The sequence below is a fragment of the Oryctolagus cuniculus genome, chromosome 12 (genome assembly GCF_051225735.1).
Source record: "Oryctolagus cuniculus isolate XC-2025 breed Fujian yellow rabbit chromosome 12, ASM5122573v1, whole genome shotgun sequence".
Taxonomy (NCBI): Eukaryota; Metazoa; Chordata; class Mammalia; order Lagomorpha; family Leporidae; genus Oryctolagus; species Oryctolagus cuniculus.
The window spans coordinates 80,764,158-80,787,741 of record NC_142878.1 but is presented as its reverse complement, the minus strand read 5'-3'; the positions used below and the strand labels follow the sequence as shown (position 1 = coordinate 80,787,741).

The following is a 23,584-nucleotide window of genomic DNA, read 5'->3' as shown; positions in this document are numbered from 1 at the left end:
GTCCAGCTGTCTGCTGTGACCTGGGAAAGCAGTAGAAGATGGCCCAAGTCCTTGGGCCCCTGCACCTGCTTGGGAGACCAGGAAGAAACTCCTGGCTCCTGGTTTCGGATCGGTGTAGCTCCAGCCATTGCGGCCACTTAGCGAGTGAACCAATGGAAGGAAGACCTTTCTCTCTGTCTCTCTCTCTCACTGTCTATAAACTCTACCTGTCAAATAAATTTTAAAAAAAGTTTGAAATCCATGCATACAATAAGTCTTCAAAAGTTCATGAAAATATGCATTATTTAAAAATACATGTATTTTCAAATTTGTTTTGCACCAAAATAAATTTTTAAATTTTTTTACAAGCTTTTTAAAGTGCCTGTGTGTTAACTCAATGCTCTAAACAAGTCACGTTGGCCGGCGCTGCGGCTCAATAGGCTAATCCTCCACCTAGTGGCACCAGCACACCGGGTTCTAGTCCTGGTCGGGGCGCTGGATTCTGTCCCGGTTGCCCCTCTTCCAGGCCAGCTCTCTGCTGTGGCCAGGGAGTGCAGTGGAGGATGGCCCAAGTGCTTGGGCTCTGCACCCCATGGGAGACCAAGAGAAGCACCTGGCTCCTGGCTTCGGATCAACACGGTGCACCAGCCGTAGCGCGCTGGCGGTGGCCATTGGAGGGAGAACCAACGGAATAAAGGAAGACCTTTCTCTCTGTATCTCTCTCTCTCACTGTCCACTCTGCCTGTCAAAAAATAAATAAAAATAAAAATAAACAAGTCATGTCAACTCCTGAGTGCCAGCTGTTTCATCTGTAATGGAGTACAATATTACAGCCCTACCAATGTTGCAGTGCTTTTGTAAGTCACGCATGAGATCAGTATTTGAAGATGATCTGATCATCTCTGTGAAGAGATACAGAGTGCAGAGACTGTGGTTAGGAGTGGAAGAGCTAACCCTCTGCTTCATAGCATAACTGTGTCCTCTAAAACTCATCTCCAAGTGCACGGTAGAGTAGAAACGCAATACTTTAGAGCAAAAGGGCCCTTAGCAGTCATCTAAAGAGGACATGCTTTCAGCCTTTTTTCATTTTCATTTTTAACTATAGTAAAACACATGGAACAGAATTCACCGTGTTAAATTTTAAGTGTACAGTTGAGTGGCATTAAGCACATTCACATTGTTGTGCAACCAACGCCACCACCCATTTCCAGAACACTTTTCATTTGGCAAAACTAAAACTCTTTATTGATTGAACAGCCAGACCCTGTTCTCCTTCCCTAGGGTCACCATTCTACTTTCCTGTTTGTATGGTATGGATTTCGCTTCCCTAGGTAACGTATATATATGGAACCATTTAGTATGTGTATATATGTGACTGGCTTATTTTACCTAGCACAATGTTTTCAAGGTTCATCCATGTTGCATCATGTCTCAGAATTTCTTTCCTAAGGCTGAATAATATTCCATTGTATGTATGTGCCACATTTTGTTTCTCCATTAATCTCTTAATGAATATTAAGGTTATTGCCACCTTTTGACTGTTGTGAACAATGCTGTTATGAATCTGGGTGTGCAAATCCCTCTGTGAGACCTTGCTTTCAATTCCTTTTAGTATACCTAGAAATTGAATTTCTGGATCATATAAAAATTCTATTTTTACATTTGGAGGGATTGTCTGTTTTCCAAAGCAACTAACCATTTTACATTCCCACTAACAGGGCACAATGGTTCTAGTTTCTCACAACCTTGTGGTTATCTAGTTGCTATTTGCTCTATTAATAGGAGCCATCCTAAAGGTTTTGATTGAGCATGCTTTCATGTGCTTTCTAGACATTTGTAAAGCTTTTCTGGAAAAACATCTAAATATTTATCCAAGTCTTTTGCCCATTTTTTAAATCTTTTTTGGGGCTAGGGGGTTGAGTTTTTTTCCCTTGTTGAGTTGTAGGAGTTCTTTGCATATTCTAGATATTAATAACTTATCAGATATATAATTTTCAAATACTGCTTCCATCTCATGGATTATCTTTTCACTCTATTGATTGTGTCCTCTGATACATAGAAATTTTTAACTTTGATGAATTTCAATGTATTGATTATCTCTCTTATTGCCTATGCCTCTGGTATCATAGCTAATGTCACAAAGACTTTCCCTCTGCTTTTTCCGAAGAGTTTTATAGTTTCAGCACTTATATTTAAGCATTTGATCAATTTACAGTAAAGTTTTGTATATAGTGTAAGTTAATGATCCAACTTAATTCTTTTGTGTTTGGTAAAGATGACCCTGGGTAGACTACAGGATAGTAGATTACTCAAGGTAAGGCAGCTATTAGAGCAGGAGACAACACCAAAGTTCCCTGTGTCTTAGTCCAACATCCTTTGAATTCTTCTAGGAGAGAGACAACTTAGGAGTAAGCAGCTCTGGTGTTCACTACTGTGTCTCATCAGAAACTACTGGAAAAGGAAAATGAGATATTGAAGCTGATGGTTTTTCTTCTAGATGGAATCAGTCAGCCCTGAATCCAGACTGCTCTGACAAAACCATGTGATAGCCTTGTTTTCCCTTAGATAAAAGGGTCATTCTTCAGGACACCTGTGAACACCATATAAAACTATATCCAGAGAAAAGAAATTGCAAAGGAACTGGCTCTGATTTCAGTCACATTGGCATTTTGGAGTAAAGGTAGCTTTTATTCATTTATGGGAGGAGAAAAATGCTAGGTGCCTTATATGTGCGCAGCTCTGTGTCCAGTGCCCAGTAAACTAGAGAAGGCTCATGCTTCAAAGCATTATCTTGGAAAATGAAAGGAAGGCACAAGGGCTTTGATAAAACTGTTAGACTAAGGCAAGTGCTAGCAAACCTCAGGTACTTGTTAAATTACGTTTTATTGCCAGATACCATGCTTGCTTACATGTTCACGGTGGCGACTTTTTCCCTTCAGTGGCAAAGTTGAGTAATTAGGCAAGGGGCACATGGGCCACAACATCTAAATTATTCTCTATCTGACCTCTACAAACCACAGTTGGTCAACTCTTTGACAAGGATGACAAGAGGAAGTTGAATGGGCACGACAGTCAAAGCCCCGTCCTGAAAAGCAAGCCCAACTCTTAAGGATTTTATAGCCCTTTGGGCTGGGAGATATGACTTTAGCTACATGGGGGGTTGGACTAGTGGCAACTTAAGGAATGTTCTAGCTATTCTGTGCTTTCATACTACATCCCTCGACCCAAGTCCAGAATAGATTGTATTTCTAAGCTCTTGTCGTTGTGAAGTCAATGAAGGAAGAGAAATGAGAAAGATCTCAGCCCCTCCCAGGTTATTTAGCCTCCATTCGGTTTACTATTTTTTCCCAGAGAAAAGTTTTATTTAATGAGTACAAGTTTCATAAGTGCAACTTTAGGAATATAGTGATTCTTCCCACAATACCTGCCCTCCCACCCCTCCTCCTCCTCCCTCTCCCATTCCCAGACCCATTCTCCATTAAGATTCATTTTCAATTAACTTTATACACAGAAGACCAACTCTATACTAAGTAAAGATTTCTACAATTTGCACACATACACACACTCACACAAAAAAAACTGTTTGAGAACAAGTTTTACAGCTAATTCTCATAATACAACTCATTGAGGACAGAAGTCCTACATGGGAAATAAGCACACAGTGACTTCTGTGGCTAATTTAACAATTAACACTCTTATGTATGATCTCCACAATCACCCAAGGCTCTAGACATGAGATGCCAAGGCTGTGGAAGCCATATGAATCTACAATCCCCGTCAGTATTTAGACAAGACCATAAGCAAAGTGAAAGTTCTCTCCTCCCTTCAGATGATGATGCACACTTCTTTCCACTGGGGTCTCTGTCACAGAGATCCTTCATGTAGGACATTTTTTTGCCACAGTGTCTTGGCTTTCCATGCCTGAAATGTAGCCACACTCTTAAACACATGACAAGAATTTATTCCAAAGGCAAGGTGGTAACTTAGAATTAAGTGTCCCACATATTGGATGGAGCATGAGTTGGTGCCCCACATTTTTATCATTATTTCCAGCTTTCTTACACATTCTTAATAACTCATCACTCCCAGATACTTATTAGCTTTTTCTTCATTGGGGATAATAGGTAACTCTTAAGCTTTTCAGCCTGGTCTGATAGAAAGTACCAGAAAGGCAAGGAACCAAATGGCAGATGTCCTAAACAGCACTCTGGCCTCAGAATCAGCTCTTAAGGCACACGGATCTGGCTGAAAAGCCCATGAGAATATTACAGGCATGGAAAGCCAAAACACTGCGGGGAAAAAAAAAAAAAAAACTAAATGAAAGATCTCCGCGAGTGAGATCCCAGTGGAAAGAAGGAGGTACCTTTCTCTGAAGGGAGGAGAGAACGTCCACTTTGACTACGACCTTGTCTAAATATGATCAGAGTCGGTGAACTCAAAAGGCTTCCATAGCCTTTGCAACTCATGACAAGAGCCTAGGGTGATTACTGATGCCATAAACAAGAGTGTCAATTTGTTATTTGTTATGTCAACAACAGGAGTCACTGTGCACTTACTCCTCATGTAGGATCTCTGTCCTTAATGTGCTGTACATTGTGATTTAATGCTATAACTAATACTCAAACAGTATTTTTCACTTTGTGTTTCTATGTGGGTGCAAACTGTTGAAATCTTTACCTAATATATACTAAACTGATCTTCTGTATATAAAGAGAATTGAAAATGAATCTTGATGTGAATGGAAGGGGGGAGGGAGAGGGAAAGGGGAGGGTTGCGGGTGGGAGGGTAGTTATGGGGGAGAAGCCATTGTAATCCATAAGCTGTACTTTGGAAATTTATATTCATTAAATAAAAGTTAAAAAATTTAAAAAAAAAAAGAAAGGCAAGGAACCAAATAAATATCAGCTCTGCCCTGTGAACTGGCCTCTAAAGAGTGATCTGATATTGCTTACTTCTTTTTCTTCATCTGTAAACAGAATGACTCCAAGGGTTGTAGTGAAATTCAGTATGAGAATGGGCACAACACTGCCAGAACATTCTAAACCACTGACAGCACTGTCTCCTAGAGATGAAAATCCTCTGAAGTCTGCCTTTTCTGGTCTCCCCCTACCTCCTCCACATCCCTTAACTCCCTGATGGCTCCACACAGACAACAGGCTCCACTAGCCTCCAAACAAGAATAAACAATTGTGTTAACATTTAAGAAATTCTCAAGGCATAACTACAGTAATTTTGTTCTTTGGGCAAAATGTCTACGCTTTTGGAAGATGCTGTAGATTTAGCCCTTTGGAGATAAACAGTTCCAGGAAATATGTTCTAGTTTTAGGTCATTCCTACTCCAAAGGATCCCTAGAGATAAGGTCAGTTCCAACACCAATCAGCTGCTCTCCACACTGACTCAAATTTAGTTTGGTTTCAGAACTAACTCTGTTTTCCCAAGGTTCACAGACAGGATCTGGGAGCTCCAGGATGCCACAGCGCTCAGCTTTTGTTTTCTAATCCACCCTCACTGGCCACAGCCATTTCTGAAAGTTCAGATTCTGGAGCCTCTGGTGAGTTACTGAAGATATTCACCAAGCTGATGTTTATTATAGCAAAATATTGGCCATCAAGACACAGAGGCAACTGGATAATTGATCATGCCACTCTGCAGCCATTAAAATGTATAATAGAATGTATGATAATGAATAATAGATTGTAATGAATGTGTAACAGATTGCATTCATTGAAATGAAAATGTTTGTCAGGCCGGCCCGCGGCTCACTAGGCTAATCCTCTGCTTTGTGGCACCAGCACACCGGGTTCTAGTCCCGGTCGGGGTGCCGGATTCTGTCCCGGTTGCCCCTCTTCCAGGCCAGCTCTCTGCTGTGGCCAGGGAGTGCAGTGGAGGATGGCCCAGGTGCTTGGGCCCTGCACCCCATGGGAGACCAGGAGAAGTACCTGGCTCCTGTCATCGGATCAGCGTGGTGCGCCGGCCGCAGCGCGCTGGCCGTGGCGGCCATTGGAGGGTGAACCAACGGCAAAGGAAGACCTTTCTCTCTGTCTCTCTCTCTCACTGTCCACTCTGCCTGTCAAATAAAAATTAATTAATTAAAAAAAATGTTTGTCACATATTTAACTAAGAACAGCAAACTTCAAAATCGGGTGAATAAAATCATCAAGTTTATGTTTTTTTTTTGTTTTTTTGTTTTTTTGTTTTTGACAGGAAGAGTGGACAGTGAGAGAGAGAGAGACAGAGAGAAATGTTTTCCTTTATTCCATTGGTTCACCCCTCAATGGCCGCTGCGGCTGGCGTGCTGCAGCCGACGCTCCGCACTGATCCGAAGCCAGCAGCCAGGTGCTTCTCCTGGTTTCCCATGCCCGTGCAGGGCCCGAGCACTTGGGCCATCCTCCACTGCACTCCTGGGCCACAGCAGAGAGCTGGCCTGGAAGAGGAGCAACTGGCACAGAATCTGGCGCCCTGACCGGGACTAGAACCTGGTGTGCCGGCGCCGCAAGGCAGAGGATTAGCCTAGTGAGCCGCGGCGCCGGCTATGTTTAGTTTTATAAATCATAAATATTGACTTACCAATCTGTATATGCATAGGAGAAAGTATGAAAATGTAAGAAATTAGTAGTAGTTTCCTTTGATGATATTTCAGATGGATTTTTGTTTCCTTTCTATTTGTGAATTTTCTGAAGGAAGTATTGCTTATATTTCAGAATTTCCTTTATAATTAAAAACATGAATTACACTAGTTCCCTTTTAAGGAACAAACAAAAAGAAAAAGAAGAGAGATCCCTTTCTTCAACACAAACATGTAAATAAAGACAGGGGGAAAACAGACCTTGTCCTCTACTGGGTCCTCTCTGTCACACTAACTGGGTGACAGCAATAGAGTTGGGAAACGAAACTCCCAAGTCCTGGTTCTTTCTTTTCATTATGTCAGAAAACTGTGAGTTTATAGACTTATGTGATAAGGAAGCTAGAAGGCCTGGCAGAGACCAAGTAACACTCATGTTTCCCAAGTGTAGGGGAGTCGTGTAACTGGCTGAGGTCTGAGAGCCAGCCTGGGGCCCTTCCTGTGGTTCTTGGTTACGTCTCTAGCTGTGTTCCTCCAATCTTTATCTCTACAGAGCTCTGACTTTGACCCAACCTTTTGTCATCCTCATCTCCTTTTTGGCCAGTCTCCTACAACCATCCATCATCCTGGGGTGACAAATGTAAGAGTGGATATTGGACTACAGGAAACCTCTTGTTACCAAATGTAAAGGACCCCTGATGGGACTTAGAAGACCCATGCTTTCCTTTGTGGTCTGAGCCCTGAGTGATACTTGTTCACAACAGCAATTAACATCCAACCTGATAAGACTACAGCAAGGGTACAACCAAATGACATCATTGTGCTTCACACACACACACAATCATTATATGATTGTTAGGTGCATTGACAGTGGTTATTTAATGGATCTTCTGCTAAAAATGGTCCATCATACTGACTTTATTATGAAAAACTGGCCCCACAATTCAGATGCCAATGCTGTGAGAAGAGCAATGTGTTTTAGGTGTAGAAAGTGTAACTGCCAGAAAGAAAAACAATCATGGTACAAATTCTACAGCATCTTACACCTGCAAACATCTTAAGAACAACTTTTTCTTGATGATATCCATGTAAACAATTTTTTTTTACATGAACTACTTTCTTCAGAGCTTATCTACAGTGGCTTCTCTGGGTCTCTGTTAGACCCTCATCAATTTCTCTCTTATGTTGTAGTGATGTAGTGCAAAACTGTGTCCAAGCCCCAGTGCCTTCTCTCTAGTGAGGAAGCAGTAAGTAAGCAGACAATTCCAGTGCAGACATCTATCAGTAAGCATAAGCAAAGGCTGCTGTGGAAGCCCACAGTGAAGAAACTGAAGTAGAATTGGGTGGTCAAGGAGGACTTTTGGGAAGTAGTGTCTAATCTGAGGCCCAAATCACAGACTACACTGGGCCTTACCACGAAGAGAATTTAAAGAACTTAGCTATTCCACTATTCAAACGGAAGTTTCCTGAAAACCAAAAGTTTGGAATAAATTCTAGAGGCAAAAAGCAGCCTAAATTATAATCTGCAAACCCCGCTCCCCTTTTGAGGCCTGTGCTTTATGGGTTTTTCCTCCACAACAGCCTTCATTTGAGATCCTTGCTGACCTAAGCCTTGCCTCACTTTTAAGATCAGTGTGAACTAGAATAACATGGGAGCACTTTTTCCCACACAAACAAGAATTGCAGCTCAGGTGATGGCACACACACTTAGTCCCTTGCCAAACCCCTGGAAGGAGTCATCTTTCCTGGATACAGAAAAAGCCCCCAAAGGGGCTCCACATGCCACCTGATGAACGGATGTGTCAGAGGGTGTGACGGCGTAGTTGACAGGGGCTAACGTTCCAGGTTTCCCCACATGGCTGGAGCTGGCACCTCCAGCCCTCCGCTCCCTCCCACTTCTGAGCCCCAGTAGGGAAACATATCAGCCAGAGCCCATCCATCACAGGGCATTTGTCCCAAATCAAAGCTCCGCTGCCCTTGGTGAATGTTGCACTGGGCATTCCTAGATTGTCAGGGACCTGTTAGTAGATCAGAGCCAGGGGAGGGGCAGACACCCCTGGGGAGGAGGTGTCACCCAGGAGGAATGCCATTTTCATGAATCTCAAATGGTGAGATACAACTGCCAGGCCGGCAAGAGAGCACTCCTGTTCTTAGTCCACCCCCACCACATACAAGGACCCACTCGAAAGAAAGCAAAGGGGCAAAGGGAGCTAAGGAATGGAATGGACATTCCCCAACAAAAGCTGTCTTGATGGCACCGATGACTGTGGCCTCAGCAACTCCTTCAATGGACGTCAGTGGTATATGAACGGCAGGGAAGGAAGAATGGTATTTTGAGCCAGGAAATGCAGGGCTGGAGCCCTGCTTAACAACTCAGCTAAGCCTCAGTTTCCTCAGTTTCAAAATGAGAGAAATAATACTTACCTCAAGGGATTGTCAAGAGGTCCAAGTCAGATAAGGCATAGAAGACCACCTAACCCAGTATCTGCACAGCAAAGCCTGCCACATATGGGAGTTATTATTATTCTCATAAAAATCATGCATTGCTAGGGAATTCTGCCAATAAATTATTGGCTACTAAGATTATGGATTTCTTAAGTCAGAGTTCTACCTTCTGGTCTTTAAAACCACCTTTGATGTAAATAGGAATTCTTGCAATTTAGAAGCTCAGGTACATAGTTAAATCAGGAACAGATGCATTTGCCCACATCCAGGCTTTGTTTTGTTTTGAAGTCCTCCCAAACAAAAAACAACAAAAGCAATAAACCTCTCTTCCTGAGCTACTATTAAGTCCTATGTCAAAAATAAAACATGAAATCTTTTTATTAAAAGATTCGTTTTCCTTTCAGGTCGCAGAGTGCCCCAGCTAGCATCACTGCAAGAGATTGCATTTGCAGTAACTGAAATGACAGATGCTGTCAGTGAAACTGAAGAGGCCTCCGGAGTATTGTTGTGGTTTGGCTAAATGATGATCAGATGAAATATCGTTGGTTGAGTCTTACTGAGGATGTCTTCACATTAGAGCTATTTGCAAAAAAAAAAAAAAAAAAAAAAAAAAAAAAAAAAAAAGTGACATGAAGTCAGCCTGGGCTTGCTGTTTTTCTTGTGTATGTTTTTCATTTTGATATTATATCATGAACAGCTGTAAGGATAATGTTAATCGTCCCTTCTGGAAACATTAATCACAAGGGTTTATTTATTATTTGGTTTAAGTATTTAAAAGTTAAAGCATTTCCAAGCTGTCACCATTGAAATATTTCTAATATTGCAAAACAGCAATTATTTTGGAGAAGCTGTTCTTAAGATTTCCACTTAGGAAAGAAAATAATAACCAATGTTCTATGGGTTTGGTTAATGAGACTGAAAGGTGCAGTGGAAATGATTCTTGCTGCATTGAGAAACAGAAATGTTGGCATGTAGAAATGGAGCTGGAATTTTGGAGAATGTATGGATGGTTGGCTTGGAGTTAAGTGATATGATAAAAATACTGCTGGTTCTGCAACATTAAAATAATAACACTTTATAGTCACATAGGATTTTACAAAGTGCTCTCTGTTTTCTCAACCTCATAATTGTGCTGTAAATGAAGCATTTTTTAATACTGCAAATTAATTGATGAAGAAACTGACTATTTTTATGGCTTGCACATAGTGATGTATACTGCTCTGTTAGGCAGACCTTCCACTAAACCTGTCTGTATGAGTCAGGAAAGAGAAGGGAGGCTTGGGTGTATTGGCTTGCGAGCAAGAGTGGGCTACAATTTAGCAGTCTTGCCCCATCTGCCACACAGCTCTCAGAAGGTCCCAGCCCACCCTGCCACACAAGAAGACTCCAGTGCTAGGACTTGGGGACACAGCAAAGAAACCAGAAGGGCATAGTGTTAGCCCTCAGCCACTGATAATCACCCAGCTAGCAAAGGTCACAAACAACACAGACATAACATTTTTGGCTGCCATGGCCAAAGCACTCTTTCCTGCATGATGCTTTATATTCTAATTACGTATTGACATTTGAACTTCTCATTTACAGTTCAATTAATGAAACCCAAACTAGACTGTGCACGAACAGCAACCTCACTACCACTGCCCAGCCTCTTCTCTGTAATCAGTGCCAAGCATTGCCTTTGTGAGTTGAAAATGCACTATAAAACTCGACTCCACGTTTCTCAGGTCCAAAGGAATCCTCATCAAATTTTTGTTGCCTCTATAGTAAACTATGACGTGCAGAAAGCATGGAAAAACAACCTACCCGTCCCATGCTGACTTAAAAAAAAAACCATTGAACTCAAATCTTAAAGAAGATGCAGGAAAACTTCTGATGGTGAAATTTGTCACTCTAGAGCAGTACTTTTAGAAAATGAATTTTTTTAAAAGTTTTGAATGGACTTTGTCATTGTATCCTGGAAACCAGAATCTCTTTGGGTGCTGGAAGGTTAGTATTGTCCACAGGGATACGATAATAAGGAAGTGTAAGGATGCCGGAGGAATTTGAAGCATGGTTTTGTGGGAACTGGGTTGGGATGGTCCCAAAGAAACAATAAAGGCTGCTCTGGTCCTCAGTGGCCATGCCTCTCCCGGTTTGGATCGCTTTGAAGTTCAAGTGGGAGCTGTCCTTGGCAGAGCTCCGCACCGGTGCCATTTCCATCCCCTCTCCTCCCAGATCACAATGAGGAAGTTATCTTCTCCCTGGCATCCTAGCAAGCAAGGCATCCCTCCTCAAACAGTACCCCAGAGCTCTGATCTGGAACAAGGTCAGAGGTGTCCTTTCACGAGACCAGATGGCCAGCAATACTGGGTTTCTGAACTCAGAGACTCCAACGTCAAAGGCATCCCCAAGCTCCTTTCACCAGGAGCTCCTTCCATTTGCCTGCGCTGGATGCCTTCTCTGTCCCACAGCTGACCATGCAGCAAAACCAAGAGATGGGTGTGAATGCGGCTACCAAGTCTGATGCAAATACGCTCACCTGTGCAAAAATTGTTCGCTCCTCCAATGGGCCCAGAGACAGGCTAGAGGATAGCAAGGTGACTAAACTGCCAGAGTCAAAACGCTGGACAAGACAAAACCCTGGATCCTTGGTTTCCTCACCTGTAGAAGAGAGAGGATAACATCTGCTTTTCCAACAAAGCAGAGAGTAGCAGCAACAAAGTCTGCCCTGCATGGTTCTTACAAAGCAAAAAATAAATAAATAAATAAAAATAAATCATGATGTCAGGTCCCAGCCCTTTTGGGGTTCAACAGGGAGTAATTATGATGGTCATTATCTCAGCTCTTGCTCGGGGATTTTTCTGGCAATTTTTCTCGGAGTCAGGGCTGGTTTCTATCATGAAACAAAGGATTTCCTGTCCACCACTTCATTCTCACCCCGAGGGCCCCCTCCTCAGACAGGAGGAGCCCTTTGTTGGAAGCAAGGCCCTTTCTCAGCCTCCTGTGCCCCACTCCCGTGGTGTCAGACAGTGCAAGGGCTATCTCAGAGGGCAGTGTCCGGGGCACAACAGAACAAGCAGACGCACAGTGGTGGACACGGAAGAGGGGCAAGGGGACTCATTTGCCCACTCTTCTTTGTTTTCTTCCTCCAGGTCTCCTTGATGTGAACAACATCCCACCCAGAGCCTTTTTTTTTTTTTTTAAGTTTTGCTTTGTTTTTCTTTGTTTTTTTTCTGTTTTTGGTTCTAGGGGGTTTTGTTTTGCTTGTGCTTGTTTTTCTGAAGAGATGTGTGTGGCCATGGGGAAGGTTTGTTAGGGTATCCGTGCCGTGAGGTTGCCCCGGCTGGTCACGGTCTGCCCCATCAGCCTGAGACCCTGTGCAGGGGCTAAGCACAGCCATGCAAGAGCTGAAGTTCGCTCCAGACCAGCGGCTCCCCCACAGCTGTCTCCATCCCCTGTGAGCTGGGTCTAAGCACCTTCTCTGGGATCCTAGGTCTCTCTCTCTGTCCTGCACCTTGGCTCAAGAAGGCTTGACCTGCTGGGTTCTTTCTTGTTTAATTTCCTCACAGCTCTTCACCCTTGAATGTCTTTTGGGTCTTTTTTTTTTCTGGGTGGTGAGAAGCGGATAGAAATCCAGAGAAATTAGGGGGCCCCTTGGCTATCTGAGAAAGCATCATTGGTTCAGCTAAAAACAGGCCTTGGTCTCCTGGCTCCCCCCGCTCCCACCCCCTCTCCCCCACCAGCTCTATCAATTAGAAGCAATGCTGAGTTAAATACCCTTGTTCAGGGGACAAGCCTTTCTAACTGGAAATCATTAGCTTTTTTACTTTTTTTCTTTTTAATAAATCATAGTCTAAATAACCAAATAATGAATCTCTCACTAAGCAGCATAATCAATCTTCATAACCCACGGAAATACACTCTGGAAAGATTGCATTTTACTGCTGTTGAAAACCTCAGTTTCATCAAATAAAGGAACAAATTGCCATTCAGGAAATTATTCTTGGGCTAAAATATGCAATCAACACTTAGCTTCCCACCTGCACAGTCCTAGAATGCACGTGGGGTAATGACATTTGACATGGGGCTTGTTACACTCCTGACCCAGGAGAAGGGTTTTCATATTTCCAATTTGTAATGGCTGGCAAGATTCCCAAAGTAATTTTCAATTAAAGTCCCTGGTACTTGTCAAACATGAAGACATTGCACAAAAGATGGAATAACTTCATTAGAAGGAAACATACTCACTTCGTCAAGTATTTCAGCTAAGTGTGCAAACACTATGCTTTTTTCTTGTCCAAACACTGTGCCTGAACAAAAGAAAGGCATTTTCTGCATCCTAGCCTCTAGCTCATCATAAATTCAGGACTCATAACCTATAAGTGCTATGGCTCTCATCTTTGGGGGGGTGCGATCTACTCTTTCTTCTCCATTTTTGCCATGTTTGTTTATTCCCTTAACTGACTCTACTTCCTCAGAGCCCCCTTTAGGGGCTGGCACTAAATGCAAATTCAGTCAATCATGGTTTCAGACCACACTGGGAGATAGGCTCTTAGCTTCTTGTCTTGTTGCTATTAATATTGGTCCAGAGCTTCTCTGGGAGGCAATCAATGGGCAGGAAAAGGCTGTTATGTAGAGAAGTCCTAGGCCAGAATTCAGAATACAGCAAGCACTCTCAGAACATATGAAACCCTAGTTCTACTGCCCAGAAAGCCAGCGCTTGCCCTGCTTCATAAGCCAATACTTGCCTCTTGTGTGACTTAACTGTAAGCATATAGAATTTCTATACTTGCTACCACAAGAGTTCTAGTTAATAAAGAAGTAATGAGAAAATGATATGTCTGCAGAATAAAAAAATTTAAAACTTATTTCCTAGGTATTTTTCATGATTTTATTGATTCAACCAATGAATAACATTTGCCATAGGCAAAGATAGTGATAGCATATTAAGTTTGCTGTGCACCAGACCTTTAGGGTACAAAGGCAGTAGAATATGGCTAGAGAACTCAAGGGGTGTACAGACTGCAAAGGTAGACAAAAATATGCACAAGCCCATTGTTATAGAGGTTTATAGAATCACGCAAAATGCCATGAGAGCGATTAGCTGTACCTAAGGCATTCAGACAGCCTTCATGGAGAAGACAGCATTTTTCTAAATCTTGAAAAGTGAGTGCAACTGTAAGAGGTAGAAAAAGGGGGTGCTCTGCATGCATAGAGCATGTGCTGGGTATCAGGGGCCCAAACAGGTGTGGCAATTCTCAGAAACATCCAATAGTTCATGATGGATACAGCCCTGACCCATGGAAGGAAGGGGAAAAGTTTTAACACATGGACCAGTTAGATTAATGCCAAATGGTAAAAGTTACAACTTCATCCCTTCACAAGAAGACAAAACCAGGAAAGTGTTTTAAAATTTTTACAACAGTCAAGCAAGTGAATGGATTGTATGAATAAATGATTTGAAACAAGCCAACAAAGGGGTTCTCATTATGATGCAATCAGGCATTGAGAAGGACATGAAGTAGGGCTATGGACATGGGAATGAATGGGATAGAACACGTTTGTAAGAGATCTCTAGGGCAGAATTACCAGAATGTGTTCATGACAGGAAGTGCTTATAGGCAAGTAAGGAGCGGCAAGGAGAACCTCCACATTTCTAACTCAGATGGCTGGGCAGGAAGTGGTGCTGTGAATTGGAATGAGAAACACAGGAAGGAAAAGAACTGAAAGTTGAGAAATTAGGTCTAATCTCAGCTATTCCATCAACCAAGAATCAGACCTTGGAGTTATTTGCTTAACTCAAGTTTTTTTCAACTATACACCGGAAGGGCTAGAAAATTTCAACACTAAGTTCTTTCCCAACTTAAACGATTTGTATTTCAAAAGACAAAACATGGGGCTGGTGTTTAGCCTACAGGTTAAGAAGCTGGTTAAGCCACCTGTGTCCCATACTGGCATGCTTGTTTTCAACACCTGACTCCAGATTCCTGCAATGCAGACAATGCAGACACTGAGAGGCAGTGATAACAGCTCAAGTAACTGGGTTCTCGCCACCCTATGGGAGATTGGAACTGAATGCCTGGTTCCTGGCTTCAGTCAGGCCCAGCCCAGTCCCAGCCATTTAGATATTTGGGAGTTAATTAACAGATGGCAGCACTCACGTTCTTTCTCTCTCTCTCCATTGCTCTTTCTCTGTATCTGTCTCTCTGCCTCTCAAATTAAAAACAAAAATAAAATCAGAATATGAGCAAGATAGGGAGTCTGATAGTCTAGAAGTCAAAAGAACAAGTTAAGCAGGTGACCTGAGTGCTCTGGAAACTCAAGAATGAACAGTCCCCTTGATCTTGCTGCATACAGAGGCACTGCCTTTAGAGATAAGGTCATCTAGGGAGGAAAGGGTTTGGGGCGATTACACTAGATCTTCCTAGGAGCACTCCTCGCAGAGGTTAGTCTTGGATGTCTCTATAGGTAGAGGTTTGTAAAGAACCACTCTCCTATGTATATTTGGTATATGACAAAGTTGGCACTGCAAAGCACTAGGGAAAGAAGACGCTACTCAGTAAATGATGATAGGACACTTGACGATCCATGTGGGGAAAACACAGAATTAAACCCATACCTTACGCCAAACACAAAATCAATTCCAGATGGACCAAGGACCTAAATATGAAAAGCAAAACTTTCAGAATCAACTATAGAAGAATATATTTATAACCTTAGGACAGGGATGGCTTCTGAAAAAAACTATTGTGAAATAATTTTAGATTTACAGAGAAGTTTAGCTGCAAAAAATGGCATAAAGAATTCCTTTATACCTCATCTAGCTTCTGTAAAGTTAGCATTTTACATAACCATCATACAGTGATCAAAACTAAGAAATTAACAATGGTATAATACTATTAGCTAAACTACAGACTTCATTTGGATGTGTGTCTTTTAAGAGACATTAAAAAAAATCCTCCAAACATAAAAATTGATCAAATCAATCATATTGAAATTAAGAATTTCCATCCAGCAAAGGACACCATAAAAATGCCAAAGAGAGTAATAAAATTGAATGCCAATATTTGCAACACATATAACCAATGGAAGGTTTGAATCAGGGCACTGAAGGGGAAGAAGAGATGCCACAAGTTAATAAGAGGAAGGCATTCAAGCTAAAAGAAAAATGGTCAAAAGATACAAATAGGCTTTTCACAGAAGAAACAATGCACATGCATGGCCAATCAGCAAAATAAGGTCACTTAACTTCATCAACAGATAGATGCAAATCAAGATCTCAAGACCACCACCAACAAGGAAGGCCTTGAGAAGGTATCTATCAAAAACCCTATCTGGGAACATCGATCAGTATAGCCATTTCAGAAGACTAAGTGTCGCTCCCCCTCTTCGTGGAGGAACGACACAGGACCCTGCGCTGTTCTTTCGTCTGCTCGGCCCTCCCCGGGTTTGCTGCTGGTTCTTCCCGGGTTGGCTACTATCCCTTCCACCTCCGTGGAAGGGCAGTTCCCCCTGGCCACATTCCCCACTTCCGCAGGGGAGCGGCACACCGCCGGCCGGCTTTCTCGGGGGGGCTGCACAGGTGTTCCTTCAGCTAGATGTTCCCCTTAGATGTTCCTGGTGCATGCCGTCTCTCTCCTCCTTTATAGTCCTCCTCCGCCAATCCTAACTCGGCTGCCCACACGCCGAGTACGCTGCTCTCCTCCAATCAGGAGCAAGTCCTACAGTTTATTAGTTGAACTGGAGGCAGCTGTGCGGAAGCTGCTCACCTCTCTCCCAGCGCCATACTGTGGGAGAGCAGATGCACAGAACAAGTCTCAACTCCAGCAACTCAGTCCAGTCCGGGCCGCTCCCCACAGATCCCCCTTTCTTTTTATTTTTGGCGTTGATACGCGCCTGTCTTCGGTGTCCCGCGGCACACACTCTGCTCTACTTGCTAGAGTTGCCACAGGCTCTTACAAGTCCTATCAATCAGGCAAACCGAATCCGGGTCCTCTCTTCGCCATGTTGTGAGGAGGTTTTTAGGCGCTGATGCGTGCCTGTGTTCGGTGACCTGCGGCTCATACTTTGGTCGAGCCGCCTGCTGGCGCTTACCGCCTTAATTAGGCAGACCGAATCCAAGCCTCCTAATTGTTGTATTGTGGGGGAAGCCTTACTGATGTTAATTCGTGCCTGTCTTCGGTGACCTGCGGCGCATAAGCTGCTAGCCGCCGCAGGTGCTCATCGCCTCACTTAATCAGGCAGACCGAATCCAAGCTTTCTTATTGCCATGTTGAGGGGAGGCCTTTCTATTTCTCTATTTCTCTATCTCCGGGCATTCCTATTTCTCCCATTCCACTTCTATCTTCCAGCATTCCTATTTCTCTCACTTTACTTCTAAAACTTCTGTTTCTCTTATCCCCGCAGCTTCCCTGCTGCGCCCGCCCCGAGGCTGCTTCTCCGCGGCTTTCCGGCTGAGCCGCTTCAGCCCGCTTTGCGCGCACACTCCGCAGTCTCGCACTTAACCCTTTCGCGTCTGAACCACGGCCTCGCGCCAGCCCCATTCCCTATCTATTCACGCCCCGTGCTCTCTCTGCACGCGGCGGCTTCCGCGAGTCACACAGCGTAGCTTACGTGTCCGCCACTAGCATTCAATCTAAGTTCCCTGGGCTAGCCTGGCGAATTCAACCCAGCTTACGTCTCCGCCCCACGGTTTGGCTTCCCGTCCTTTGCTCCCCGGGCTAATCAGACGGATCCCAATCTGGCTTACGTTTCAGCTTCTGGTTTCAACTTTTCGCCCCCTATTCCCGGGCTAACTTGAGAATCCCAAAGTGGCTTTCGTGTCCGCCTTGGCCTGCCCCCCACGGCTTCAATTTCCCTAACATTTTTCTCTACCCGGTATGTTTCCCTAAGTTTTCTTCCAACAATATTCCTCCCTCATTTCTCCTGGCCTCTCCCCACAGTCCGCGTCCGAGTCTGTTTGTTCTAGCTTTCACTTTCGCTTTCGACCTTAGAGATTTCTCCCAGCTTCCCCCCGTAGTCCGTATCCGAGTCTATGCCTAGGCTTTCAATAGCTTCTTCCGGCACCTTTTTCGTCCGGCTTTTCCCTAGGCTGTTTGCTAGTCTCTCTCTCCGATATTTTCCTAGTTCTTCCCGTTTCTTCCCTCCTAAGTTTGCTATCCGACCTAGGTTTCCTAATCCGAGTCATTTCTTCCCTCCTAAGTTTCCTATCCGAGTCACGGCACCATTATGTCGCTCCCCCTCTTCGTGGAGGAACGACACAGGACCCTGCGCTGTTCTTTCGTCTGCTCGGCCCTCCCCGGGTTTGCTGCTGGTTCTTCCCGGGTTGGCTACTATCCCTTCCACCTCCGTGGAAGGGCAGTTCCCCCTGGCCACATTCCCCACTTCCGCAAGGGAGCGGCACACCGCCGGCCGGCTTTCTCGGGGGGGCTGCACAGGTGTTCCTTCAGCTAGATGTTCCCCTTAGATGTTCCTGGTGCATGCCGTCTCTCTCCTCCTTTATAGTCCTCCTCCGCCAATCCTAACTCGGCTGCCCACACGCCGAGTACGCTGCTCTCCTCCAATCAGGAGCAAGTCCTACAGTTTATTAGTTGAACTGGAGGCAGCTGTGCGGAAGCTGCTCACCTCTCTCCCAGCGCCATACTGTGGGAGAGCAGATGCACAGAACAAGTCTCAACTCCAGCAACTCAGTCCAGTCCGGGCCACTCCCCACACTAAGTAGCTACATGGGGTAAGGGTGACCAGTCATTTACAAGAGCCATGGGTAAGGCTGGCCAATCAGATGCTTGCCACCAAAAGTGTGTCCACAGAGTATTGGCACCACTTTCAGGCCTCCTCCCAAAGATATAGAAGTAGAATCCGTAGTTTGACAAGATTCCCTGGGTGATCCCTATGTCCATTAAACTTTGAGAAGCCTTGATTCAGAAAATGCTTGCGGGGCCGGCGCCGTGGCTCACTTGGTTAATCCTCTGCCTGCGGCACCGGCATCCCATATGGGCGCCAGGTTCTAGTCCTGGTTGCTCCTCTTCCAGTCCAGCTCTCTGCTGTAGCCCAAGTCCTTGGGCCCTGCACCCGCATGGAAGACCGGGAGGAGGCACTTGGCTCCTGGCTTCAGATGGGTGCAGCGCCGGCCGTGGCGGCCGTTTGGGGAGTGAGCCAGCGGAAGGAGGACCTTTCTCTCTGTCTCTCTCACTGTCTATAACTCTACTTGTCAAATAAAAAAATAAAGAAAAGAAAATGCTAGGTCACATCCTGCAGAAGTATAAGAGAATGTTTATAGCCTTGTTCACAATAACAAAAAAGCAAATGCCAGTCAACAATACAGTAGATAAGTAAACTACGTATATTTACACAATGGAATATTAAGCAGCTTTGAAAATGAGTTAAATTATCTTATTTGCCTAAAGGATGAAACTTGCAACAATGTATAAAGAAAAAAAAACACAAAGGATTATTCATAGTATGCTACCATTGCAGTATAGCTCAAAAACAAACTAAACCAAATATTATCTAGAAACACACACACATCTCTGAGAATTTTTCTTTTATTTCCCAAAGGGAAAGCAAAAATAAAATTGGAGATGGCCCAGCACAGGAAGGGAGAGCAGTCATATGCACCAAGGAGGGGCAATCATTGAGCTCTTGGGCTCGGGGATTACAAGCTCACAAGTCTTCATTTGATTATTGTGCTTTTTAATATCTGTATTACTTGCATCCTTTTTATATATTACTTAATTTAAAAATCATTTTTGTGAAAACCTTCCAATGTCCCAGCATTCACAAAAGCCAGATTCATTGATTTGAGCTTTAAAGGATTTGAGTCCATGGCAAGAGGACGATGCATGGTGGAAGAAGTAGAGATGGAAGAGAGAGAGATAGTAAGAGGCATGGAGCCAACATACAAAGATTGAGAGCTAGAGTGATGCTCCAAATGATGACTATATATACAGGATTATCAAGGACTAACCCACAGCCTCTGAAGGGCTAGCAGCATCTTACCAATCATTAGTAAAAATAGGTGATGGTTAGCGAAGGACATACAGTACATATAAATATGTAGCTCATTAGTAATACACACCTATATACTGAAGCTATTGTCGAACAACTAATACCTGAAATGGGTTCGTTGAAGCAACCTTCCAATGTCGCCAGCCTGGCACTTGGGCTGGCCTAGCACAGCTGAGGCTGTCAGGCCCTGCTCTACAACTGCAGCAGAGTGAAGAATTCACCTGACGACACGCACTAGGAGAGGAAGGTTTCTGAAGAGCAACAGTTCTCAGACTCGGCTGAACAATGGAATCACTTAGGCAATTTTTTAAAATTCTACCACCAGAAAGTCTATAATTTAATTGACATAGGTCAAAGCTGATTCATTAGGAATTTTAAAGACTCCCAGAGGATTCTTTTTTTTTTTTTTTTTTTTTTTGACAGGCAGAGTGGACAGTGAGAGAGAGAGAGAGAAAGAAAGGTCTTCCTTTGCCGTTGGTTCACCCCCCAATGGCTGCTGCAGCCGGTGCGCTGTGGCTGGCGCACCACGCTGATCCGATAGCAGGAGCCAGGTGCTTCTCCTGGTCTCCCATGGGGTGCAGGGCCCAAGTACCCGGGCCATCCTCCACTGCACTCCCGGGCCACAGCAGAGAGCTGGCCTGGAAGAGGGGCAACCGGGACAGAATCCGGCGCCCCGACCGGGACTAGAACCCGGTGTGCTCGTGCCGCAAAGCGGAGGATTAGCCTAGTGAGCCGCGGCACTGGCCGGATTCTTTTTTTTAACTCTTATTTACTAAATATAAATTTCGAAAGTACAACTTTTGGATTATAGCGGTTTTCCCCCCATAACTACCCTCCCACCCGCAAACCATCCAATCTCCTGCTTCCTCTTCCATCCCATTCTTCATTAAGATTCATTTTTAATTATATACAGAAGATCAACTTAGTTATATACTAAGTAAAGATTTCAACATATTGCACCCACACAGACACACAAAGTATAAAGTATTGTTTGAATATTAGTTTTACCATTAATTTGCATAGTATAACACATTAAGGACAAAGATCCTACTTGGGGAGTAAGTTCACAGTGACTCCCGTTGTTGATTTAACAATTGACACTCTTATTTATGACATCAGTGAGTCCCAGTGGATTCTAATGTGCAGCAAATTTATGTATGTATGAATGTATTTAGAAAGACAGAGTTACAGAGAGGGAGAGACAGAGCAAGAGAGATTTTCCATCTGCTGATTCATTACCCAGATGGCTGCACAGCCAGTGCTGGGCCAGTCCAAAGCCTGGAGCCTGGAGCTTCATCTGAGTCTCCCAAATGGGAGGTAGGGCACATGCACTTGGGCATCTTCCACTGCTTTTCTCAGGCCATTACCAGGGAGCTGGATCCAAAGTGAAGTAGTTAGGACTCAAATCAGCACCCCTATGGGATGCTGGCATTGTGGCAACAGTTCACCTGCCATTCTACAATGCTGTCCCCAACTTCACTATTATTATTATTACTACTATTATTCCAATAGAGCTAATTTCCTTTCAAAAGCACCTATGTGTGATCACAGTCACTAGAACATAATGCTTAGGCTAAAAATAAGAGTATCAATCCTAGGGTGTGGGCCATGAGCAGAGCGTTTTGCATGAGAATACACAAATACATAGAATGGATATAAGGAAAGCATGCAATCGTTAGCATGTACCCAGGAAAAAATCTCTCCCCTTCTCAGCAGTGGGGTTTTTTATTATTATTATTATTTGAAAGACAGAGTTACAGAGAGAGGTAGAGTCAGAGAGAGAAAGGTCTTCCATTCCGCTGGTTCACTCCCCAAATGACCGCAACCACCAGAGCTGAGCCGATCCGAAGCCAGGAGCCAGGCGCCTCCTCCAGGTCTCCCACAAGGGTGCAGGGGCCCAAAGACTTGGGCCATCTTCCACTGCTTTCCCAGGCCATTAGCAGAGAACTGGATCGGAAGAGGAGCAGCCAGGACTCAACCGGCACCCATATGGGATGCCAGCACTGCAGGCTGGGGCTTTAACCCACTGCGCCACAGCGCTGGCCAAGCAGTGGGTTTTTATATCAGGGTTTCTTGACAGTGGCATATTGACATTTTGGGCCAGATAATCATTTGTTGTGCAGGACTCTCTTGTGCATAGTAGGATTTTTGGCCTCTGTACACCAGATACCTAGAGTAACTTTCCAGTTGTGGCAACCAAAAGAGTCCCCAGACACTGATAAATGATTTCTAGTGAACAAATGTGTTGACCAAGCAAACGTTCAACTGGATACCTGGATACCAGTCTCCCCTCGCAGAGCAGAGCTAATCTTCAGACACTGTTTTCTTGTGGCCCCTCACACTTTGTTCTGGGGGCCAGGAGAGCAGGGAAAGGTGGTGAACACCATAGCAGGCAATTAAGCTGGTTGGTCCCAATTTCGAAGTGATTCCTCCATTCTCCTCCCCATCTCTGTCTGGGGGTTGGGTGAGAAGAGGGTGGTTGATTGTGAAGGGCTTGTCCTGGCCCTGCTTGGTCAGTCCTGGTGGGCAGTTTGATCCTAGACTGTGGACTTTCTTTGAAATGAGAACTAGTCATGTCTCTTCACCCCCAGTTTGGGGCCCTGGTGACCATTTTCTAAAGAAACAAGAAAAGTGCCTCTCAGCATCCTGTTACCAAGGTAATTTTTAAAGCTGTGCTCAAGGTCCTTGCAGCAGGCCTGCCTGAGTAGGGCTGTTGCACAAGTTTAGGCTGATAGATTAACCTGTCTGCAGGGGAGCCTGTATGCCTCTAATTGTTGTAAAATAAACACAGGGCCCAGAGCCCAGGGCAGGCTGGGCTTTGTCAGGATCCAGGCTGAGCTAGCCCACGTTGCCCTCACTTCTGAAAAATGAGCGAGAGATCCTAAATATGAAACACTGCCTTCAGTAGGAAAAAAAAAAACCATAGTAATATTTGAATTTGAGGAACTTTTCCAAATTCAGTAACAAAACTACGTATTGAATGTGTTGCCTGGGAATGGGGAATAGCACAGAAGCCAGGACCCTGGCCTTGAACAGCTTCCACATGCTCACACATGCACAGATAGTGATTCCCATAAATAGATAGACCTGGGTGAGGGAAAACATGAAGGACAAGTCCAGAAGAAATACGCATGGGCACAGAGGGAGGGCAAGGCCAAGGAGCCTGAACATCCAGGAAAGGAACTCTGAGGCAGAAGTCAGAGTCGGGCCCTGCAGACTGAGAGTTGGGAGTGGGGGAGATTTGGGGGCTCTCTGTTGCAAACCTCAATCGTTCCAGAAATGTCCACTGAAGGTTACTGGGTTTTTGTTTTGTGTGTGTGTGTGTGTGTGCAAGATCCAATTAAAAACTTTGTATTTAGTTCTTGCACTTCCTAATTCTTTAATCTAGAACAATGTCTCCATCTGGCAGGTGTTTTAAACAGGATTTTAAATTAATCTGTAGGAATCTGGCCCCATTGGATGATTAGCTTTAAAAGACAACCAGTTACATGGAGCTCTTTAGATATGCTTGGAACATATCTGAACATGGACAGGCACTAAATCAGCACCCACCTTGCCAAAGACTTTTTAGAATCCACGGAACAAAGAAAGAGCTTGTAAACTAATTGATC

The 23,584-nt window shown here is 44.2% G+C and overlaps 2 long non-coding RNA genes across 2 annotated transcripts in view; one reads left to right on the top strand and one right to left on the bottom strand.

Moving 5' to 3' along the window:
• LOC127483686 (uncharacterized) overlaps positions 1-23,584 on the bottom strand; it is a 119,787-nt gene that overhangs the window by 69,040 nt on the left and 27,163 nt on the right. The gene's annotated exons all lie outside the window — the stretch shown is intronic.
• Positions 5,407-9,621, top strand: LOC149123120 (uncharacterized). Its single transcript, XR_016218179.1, has 2 exons — positions 5,407-5,531; positions 9,392-9,621. It is a non-coding gene; the product is annotated as an uncharacterized LOC149123120 (long non-coding RNA).